Here is a 9228-nt window from a genome sequence, read left to right on the forward strand (position 1 = left end):
CTATACATCGATAGAATTTAGATGTGTGGATGTTCTCCCTCCACAAAATAATGCCTAGTTGAGTCTCATATTCATTGATTGTAACTTTGTAATTTGACCTGGACAGATTGTAAATTTTCAGGACGCTATTCTCGAAAGCAATTCTGGCAGGTTATGCTTTCAAATCACTGATGTCATGGTTGGACTTTATAGGGAAAGGTACATGTTTTAAATAGCTTCTGTGTAAAAACCCCACAGGGTATGCCAAAGACAAACTAATGACCACTGGTGAAGGCACAAATGGAATTGGATAATATATTGATAGGAGCAGTAAACAGTATTCGATTTTAACAGCAACTGGTATAGAATAACATGTCTAATTTAATTTATGAACCTAATTTAAACATTGGAGAGACTTGACACAGAAAAAATAGTTGCTGTGCTGTTTCTGTATTTTTATTTGCTGCCTATCAGGGAAGGGGAAGGACGTTAATAGCGATTGATGTTAATTCGTTCATCTGCTTATGCTGTTGATATTTCTTGCCTGCTCGTGGCATATTTGCAAGTAATCCTACCTGCTCTTAATCCTGATTCAAAGAAACAATTGATTTTTTTGTTATGATTTATTATCATTGATCAGACTGCAAATAACACATTTTTGCTTTTGGCACGTTGTACAGCCACAGCTAAGGTTACCAAGCTTTTTCCATTTCCCTCTGCAGGGGAGAAGTAACCATGACTTCAGAACTGCAAATGTTCTTTCTCTGTGAGCAGCTTTGCCCATGCAAGTAAATCCCAGTGAGGTCACCGGGATAATTCACGTGCACAGGACTGTGCCACCATGACACTTGTGTACGGCTCAGCTCGAAACTTTCTGATTCTTCTTTTCTTTGTGGTATACATTTTTAAAGATTTCCAAACCGTTTATATTAATAATTGAGAAAGCTAAGGGTCTGAGCCTAGAACTGCTGTTCTAGTATGATTTTGAAAGACAAGGGGTCTCTACAACAAACAAACAAAAAAACCCAGCTTTGTTTTTTGGGGTATTTGAATGATGACCTTATGAAGTAGGTTGAAATGAAAGAAAGAAGCCTCCTGCTAAGTTTTTCTACAAAATAAAATAAGCATTACTGACTTCTATGACTGTATCATTTTCAGGTCTTACAGGTCTGTCTTGTTTCACTATTACCTTTGCTAAATAAACATGATCACTATATTGTTGTGAAACATGGCTAAATGGGGAAGATTTTACTCTGGCAACCACTGAACAACAAAATGTACCACAGAGCATTCTATATGTACTAGAAGATACCTTTTATTAACTAATAATAAAAACATTTCTGACCTTCACAAAAAGAATAATATTTATGCTTTTTTAATGTTCCTCTCTGCTGGTGAATAGAGTGGCTTTCACTTAGTTTTCAGCACCAAACTTTTGCAAGAACTCTCCACCCCGTACAAAAGTAGAATTCCACCAGTCACTGGGAGTGAAAGGGAGGGGTTTGACCTTCTGTGTCCCCCCCAAGCAAGGGATTAATCAGGTTTTCTGCCTGATTAATTAAGTAGCCCCTTCCTCTGGGTGACTTGCTGGAATCATGGGCGTGGGTCAAGATGAAGCTCATAAAGAAAGCAGCACAATCTCAGCACTGCCTCAGCTGCTCCTGCTGCATTTTTGGTGTTCAATATTTGTCTCAGTGGGGCTCTTTTTTGTATGGTTGGATATCTGCAAAGCACAGCACGGCAAAGCATTGGAAAGCAATGCCATGATGTTTCTGAGCTTTAGCAAAGTAGCTTTTAACAAAACAGTTTCAGCAAAAGGTAGGTTTGCTAAAATCTAAAATTGATGACCGACATCTTGATGACTGTCTGATTTTAATGATAGCACAATCCAGCACAGCAACAGGAATTCTCCTGTGATGCTTAATTTGCAGGATCAGAGCTTCCTGACCAAAAAAAATGGAAAAAAAAATAGATCAGGGAAATTATTTTATAGCTCACCTATTTTTGTTTCCCAAACTGTCCCTAATGAAAAAAAAGATGGCAATTATTCCCATTCTGAAAACAGGGAATCATGACATTGAGAGTCTTTCTCCTTCACAAATCTCTGTGAATAAGAATCCAACTAATGGTTCAAGTACACTGTCTGAGACAAAACCACAGGTATTTCAGGCTTAGTAGCAGCAAAAAAAAAAAAATAATCTTTTGGGTTTTTTTCATTTTTACTCTGCACCATCAAGAGCCGAATAGCCAAAAGTAGAAATTCTTTATGTACATGCAGAGAAGAAATAGATTTAGAGTGGAAACTTTTTTGGCAAGGATGAGTCTAACAGTATTTGAAGTAGATGAGATATTGATCCCTAAAATAAATAAATAAATACAAATGCCCAAACCTTTTAAACTTCAAATATCTGCGAAGTTAACAACCTCACATTCATAAAACTGACAGGAGAAGAAAAGCCCTCTCTATGAAATTGCTGTGAAACAGGATTTCTCTCACTTTTCCTTTCTGAGGACAGCAGCATGCGTGGCAGGAGGGAAGTACACAACCTCACAAGTGGTTCCTGGACTTTGTGGTCGAGGTCAGACTAAGCTGATAAGCAAAGGTGTTAAAAAGAAATGCAGTCAGAGTCCAGATTGCCTATTAAAATAACTACAACAGCAAAAAAAATCCCAACCCATCAGCCAAGCTCACTCAGATTTGGAGTTCCAACCTTTTCCCTGGACTGTTCCTGGGAAATGGACACTGTGCAGTTGCTAGCATACACTTGACTAGAGTAATAAAGAGATGCTGTCAGACTAGCAGCAGGTCTAAGCAGTGTTGCACACTCCACGTTCTCCAGCTGTGAATCAGTTCCAGTCCACAACCCACAACCATGCCCCCAAGCCCTCATCCAATGTACCCCACCTTTCAGCTGCACTTTGGGCCTCCTATCAAGTTCCACGTTCTCAAGTTGTGAAGCTCAGAAGCAGCTTTTAGCATCCAGCTGCCCTGCAGAGTTTGTGTGCAGTAACCCTGCTTGCAGCTAAGCAGTAATTTGAAATCAGGAGCAGCGCTGATTTGAAATCCCAGAACCAACATTCCTGTAGGTCGTAGCTGGCTTCAGCTCTGCAAGGCAGAGTGTTGCTTCATACCTCCCCTGAAGGGCTCAGCAAACTCCAAGCACATGGCAGGAATGTCTCCATGTATCTGTCAGCTTTCAGACCAGAGCTGAGGGCCGGGATGGAAGAAAGAGAGGGAAAGAAGCTCAGTAATCCAAGAGAGACATATCACATAGCTGAGCCGAAAGGCTAAATTAATTCTCCCAAGTTTATTTCACTAAAAGACTGCAGGAGTATTTCAGCTACAGCACCACATGGGAACTCATTTCTTCTTGCACGGGCTCCCGCGAAGCCCTCTGTGATCCAACGCCAGCCAAGCAACAGCACATCGTGTTCAACCTGCCTTTCTGGGGCAGGGGCAGCTCCTGCTGCAGCCTTGAGTCTCTGCTATGTTTCAGTGGTGTCAGGCAAAGCAGCTCCTAACTCATGAGTCATATTTGCTGTCTCAGGCTGGATCAGAGGCTTAGGTCTTGCTTGCTTGTTTTCTCATTTATGAATATCGGGAACACTCACACGTTTTTTCAAGCTGAAAATATGTGTGGATAGAAAACTTTACTTAGCAATCAAGATCCACTGAAGGTTTTTTTGTTTTAATTTGATCTTGTGTTAAAAAGTAAGTTTGGTATCGATGGCATTAGTTTATCTATAACACATAGCCTAATCCCTACAGACTTTTCCCAATTCAATGACTGACTTAGTGCCATAGTTTAGTTCACTAGGTGGTAATTGGTCAAAAGTTGGACTTGATGATCTTGGAGGTCTTTTCCAGCCTAAATGATTCTGTAATTTATTTATTTAGTCAACCTGGATATAGTATACAATGAAGGAGAAAGAAGATTTTTGTCATTTCTTCTAAAATAAAAGCATAGCCCTTGCCCACACACAGGTACAAGATGTCACAGAAAGACTAGTAGTTGTTATAAAAAGGGATATCTGCATGCAAATATAGTGCAGGGTTTTTGTATAGACAAAAATAAATCAAATTAAATCCCTTTAAAAGATAAATTGTTACTGCAATTCATCTGGGGATGGGGGTGGATGAGGAGCTGGGGAAGGGAGTTAAAATCCAAACCACCTCTAAATCCTTCCTTGCAGCCTGCACTCCACTCCTCCCCTTCTCATAGGTGTGTGGTATTGATTTCCCCACCTTCACAGACCATTATGGATGAGGCACTGCTGCACTCTGACACGCTCATTGCTAGGAACGTGCAGTGGCTTGTGAACAGTTATTTGAAATTTTGCTACCAGATGGCTGCAGCTTTGCAAACCACCTGCCACAAGACAGAGCCCCCCTGGCTCTGGCTGGAGCAGGAACAGTGACTGCTGCAGCTCCAGCTTCCCCTCTTGACTGCATGGAGAGCGTGTGAGGCTCCAGATAAAGATGGGAGAGTGGAGCACATGGAGCAGCATCTCCTAGGGATGGATCTTGGAATGTCTGAATCTCTGCAACCAACATCTCACTGGCCTTGGGCAGGAGGAATCAGTGAGTGGGTACAGATAAGTTAGAGCACACCAGTCCTTAAAATAACAGATATGCCAAAACAACATATATCTCTAAAAGCTAATTTATTATTAAGAAAGCCCTCTCAGGTACAAAAATCAGTATAAAATCACTGATCTCACTGCACTTTATTCTCCACACTTGGAATATCTTTACTGACCATTTCTGTCTAATATAGATTTCATTTATCTTATCTGTAAATTAGACACAATAGATGAAATTACTTAAAATTCTGAATACATATAATTTATATTCCACTGTAATAATCTGTCAGTAATCAGTGGTACTCTCTACCACTTCTTCCATAGTTAGAAACTTTGGGATTGAACTTATCAGTAGAATAGCAATGTCTTGCTGTATCTAGGGACTTGTTTAATTTTTATCTGATAAAAATGGGAAAAAATGAATTTACATTTATGAACTTGGGTGAAATAAAATTAATAAATGGGAACTTAAAAGGTGCTACAGAGCCTTGGGAAAGTTCTGTGGACAAGGTGAAAAATCCAGAGCTCACAATTACATGTTTAATGATCAGCGAAGTTAAGCATCCTGTAAGATACCTGATGAATCATGCCCTTTGGATATAAAAGTTTTCTGTTGGCATTTTTCCCCTTTAGCTTCAAAAATTGAAGTTTCTGTATTTCAGTTTCTGAAATGTGGTCTTCCCAGAAATATATTTTCCCAAAAAGAGAATTAAGGCAGATAAGTGTTTCAGGTATTCTTCTTCAATAATCTCTGATGAAAAACTACTATTTTCTGTCATCATCAATTCACTGTAAAGCAACTCCAGACTTATTGTGGTCAGTAAGCCTCAAGGATGAATTCATACTAAATTCTGAAAAAATGAAATGGACATGAAAAAGGAAGAATACCCATCAAAAACAACATGAGAAGGCCCTCAGCACCATACAAGGGTTATGTGACAGACTGTGATTTACAGTGAGTGTGCTGGTAAAAGGTCTCTGCATGTAGATTATATAAAATACAATAGGCCATGCAAAATGAGCAGGAAGTAGTACAGGGGTTTTTTTACACGAGAATTGGAGGGACCTAAAAAGGAAATGGCACATTTATATTTGCTCAAGTTTCCGTTTCCTTGAAGAGCTGGATTCTGTCTCTCCACCTTGTTACCTACATGTTGCTACAATGCATAACATTTTAATCATGTGGTCCCTTTGCCAGCATTACAAGTCTGGCTTCATTCAAAAGGTTTTTACCTTTGAATTGTTGGTGTTCAGCATCATCACATCCACTAGATGTCACTCAATAGTCATAATTGCCAGCATTGACATGAACACACACAAAAAAGGGGCAACAAATTTTTTCTTCAGACTCAGAATAACATTCCTTTAAAAAATTTTGTAGTCACTGTTTAAAATTGTGTTGTCTGAAAGATTTTCATCATCACTTCAAAAATTGTAACTTTAAGCTGATCCCATCAGAAGCCCTGGTTGCCATCTGAAAGTTATGTATTCCTTTAATAAATGTGCTGCTTCTTGGAGCGTGATGGGCTTGATGCTAATGGATAATTGTGCCTCTGGACCATGAACACATTGATCAACATTTTGATCTGCATAATGCCTAATGACATTGATCTTCAGTGCTGTTGTCCTCTAGGTTATATGTTCATGTCCTGTGGGGTTTTACCCTTAATAAGAGGTGTTTTGAATCACATCCCCCAAAAACATCCATTTACCAGGATGGACAAAGCCTGTCTTAAGCTGCTTGCAATGATGTGTTTCTACCTGGACATTCTCTGACTCCCAGTTCCAGGCATTTGTTCTCATATGCCTTTCAGAACTGAAATCACATCACAGTGCACTTGCCTGTTCTTGAGAAACTAAACAAAGAAATTGTTCTCTAGCCTTCAAAGATTTTATTGTCTTTTTCCATACTCCTTCTGGCTTCCAAACAGCCTTTTCAAAATACAGGTGCTAAAACTGTTCCCAGCATTGTAACACCAAAACCACTACACATGGGGAGAACACAGCTTCACACCCTTCACCTGCTTATTACTGTTTTATATCATTTTCTTTCAGAAAGAGGCTTATAACTTTGTTATGATGTATTTGGTTCTTATTTCAGGGCTACCTTGCTGTCCTACCTTTTACTAGATTTGTATTTTCTCTGATGTTGCTGGTGTCCCTCATGAATTCCTATGTTCAGTATATATTGACAGTTCATTTATTCCCCCAGAGCCCAAAGGAATACTCTCTATCTGAGGAAGCCATAAAACTTTATCATCTCTTGCCCTAATCACCAGCAACAGTGACATTTTCAAACATGTACTGCAAAGACATGCAACAAATTCTGCTCAAGCTGGATATTCAACCCCAATGCTCAGAGCAAGGAATGCTAAAAGTGTTTAATTTGCATGTCGGGAGAAATTTGCATAGAATAGTAAATAAACTGCTATGTAATTTGCATAAAGAGCCTTTGTGAAGGGCCAGGTGGGCTCCCCCGTGCCAGGACTCTTCAAACATACTATGAGTGATACTTTTGGACCAACTCACATTAAATTCTTGCATTGATGTAGGGTTCTGTCATAGGTTTACTTGTTCTAAAAAGAACCAAGCAGGGAATTTTTCTTTCCCCTGCCTCACCGTAAGAGGTGTTGAATGAGGAAGGGGTAAATGACCCACACAAAAGCACTAACTAGCAGGTCTGCATTCCAAGCTGATGGCCCTCAGGAAGGCTGTAAGGAGGGCTGGTGAGTTTTTTCCTCCTCTCCTCGGAAATGGGGACACTTCACTTTTGACTTAGAGCTTTATTGTTTAGTTGCTTTGGTGTTCTTTTGTTGCCCTGCCAATACCAATTTATACTTTAAAAAAGGGCTGTTGTGTTTTCTTTCACCATATTTCCTCAATTAATTCCGCATTCACAATTGCTTAGGGGGAGGAATTTGGTCTACCTAGTAACTCATGCTCCTTAGAAAAACAATTCCGTCTCATTAAACAGAGACACACGGACAGCAAGAGCTTTCTCTTGTCAAGGAGGAATCTTTGTCTGTATGCAATTTTGGGAGTCAGACAGCCAATTATGCACGTATCTCATATACGTGAAGGACTGCTACTCCACTAAGGAAAGAAAGCCCTGACCCTCCGTCACTCAAGTGGAGTGTGTGGGCCAGCCTGGGCACTCCATGGGCAGCAAGAACTTTCTGTCCTGGCACCTTTGGTCTGGGAAGAATCTTCGTCCGTATGAAATTTTGGGAGCCGGATTTGCCATTTCAGCAGAGGATTCCTGAAATTCAGCAACAGCGCTTTTCCACAGGTAAGAAAACGCTTAGTGTTGTGGTTTGTGCTGCAATTGTTCGGACAGCCTGGGTACTCCGTGGGCAGCAAATGTTTTCTATCCTGGTACCTTGTGTCTGGTAGAAATCTTCATCCATATTCAATTTTTTGAGCTTGATTACCTATTTCAGCTCTATGATTCCTGCAAACTAACATCAGCCTTTTTTCCCTGCAAAGAAAGCCCTTACCTTCATGGTTTGTGTTCCAGTTTGTGGGCTAGCTTGGGCACTGCATGGGCAGCAAGCTCTCTGTGCCCTGCCATCTGAGCAAACCAGCTCAGCTCAGCTGCCCTTGAAGACCTTCTGAGGCAACCAGGAGAGGAGTTGAAGTTCTTCCTCAGTGATTTACACTCCATGGAGAAGCTCCTCCCAGCTCAGTCCAGCTCAACCCAGCTGCACTGCAAGCTCTAATCATCTGATCATTGAATGGAGCTGAGGGCGTTTGTGGGAGATTTAAACTGCAGGGAGAAACTGCTCCCAGCTCAGCCCGGCTCAGCCCAGCTGCCTTGTGAGGCCTAACCAGCTCACCAGGGGATGGAGTCCAGGTCGTTTCTGGGTGATATAAACTGGTCCAATAGCAGCAGGCAAACAGGGTTGTGGTATGTTAGTGAGGGTGTGGCAGGACACTTTGGGCAGCAGGTCGCCCAGGCAGAGAGAGCAGAAAGAGCACAGCCACCCTCCTTCCCAGCTCTCTTTGATGGCCTGTGAGGTAGGTCTGTCGTTGACTATGCTTTTCCGGAGTAGGACTGGCAATTTAAGTGGAATACTTCAAAACCAGAATGAGGGCAGTTCAACACTGGAGAGAAAACCGTTACCATGTGTCTCCCATCTTCAGCTGGTGGGACACTCCTGGTATTCTGTGTGCAGAAAGACCCTTCTATGGTGGCACCTCTTCCCTGGGAGGAATCTTCATTTGTATCAGTTTTGGGGCTCGGGGGCAATGGCAGTGCAGGGCTGAACCAAGGGTCCAGCAGCCCTGTGCCCCAGGACAGAAAGCCTGGGAGCTTTGGCTTTCAGGTGCAGTTGGTGGCGCAGCCTGGGCACTCTGTGGGCAGCAAGAGCTTTCTGTGGTAGCACCTTTTGTTTGGGAAGAATCTTCATTTGTATAAATTTGGGGGAGTTGGGACCAGCTTATTGCATCGCAGGGCTGAAAAAGGGGAACAGCAGCCCTGTGCCCCAGGACAGAAAGCCTGGGAGCTTTGGCTTTCAGGTGCAGTTGCTGGGTCAGCCTTGGTACTCTGTGGACAGCAAGAGCTTTCTGTGGTGGCACCTTTGGTCTGGGAGGACTCTCAATCCGTATTCAGTTTTGGCCCTCAGATGGCCGATTGTGGCGTGGCTCTCCTCCTCGCAAACAACT

This window comes from Manacus vitellinus, unplaced genomic scaffold (assembly GCF_001715985.3).
Source record: "Manacus vitellinus isolate BGI_N305 unplaced genomic scaffold, ASM171598v3 scaffold_35_pilon, whole genome shotgun sequence".
NCBI lineage: Eukaryota > Metazoa > Chordata > Aves > Passeriformes > Pipridae > Manacus > Manacus vitellinus.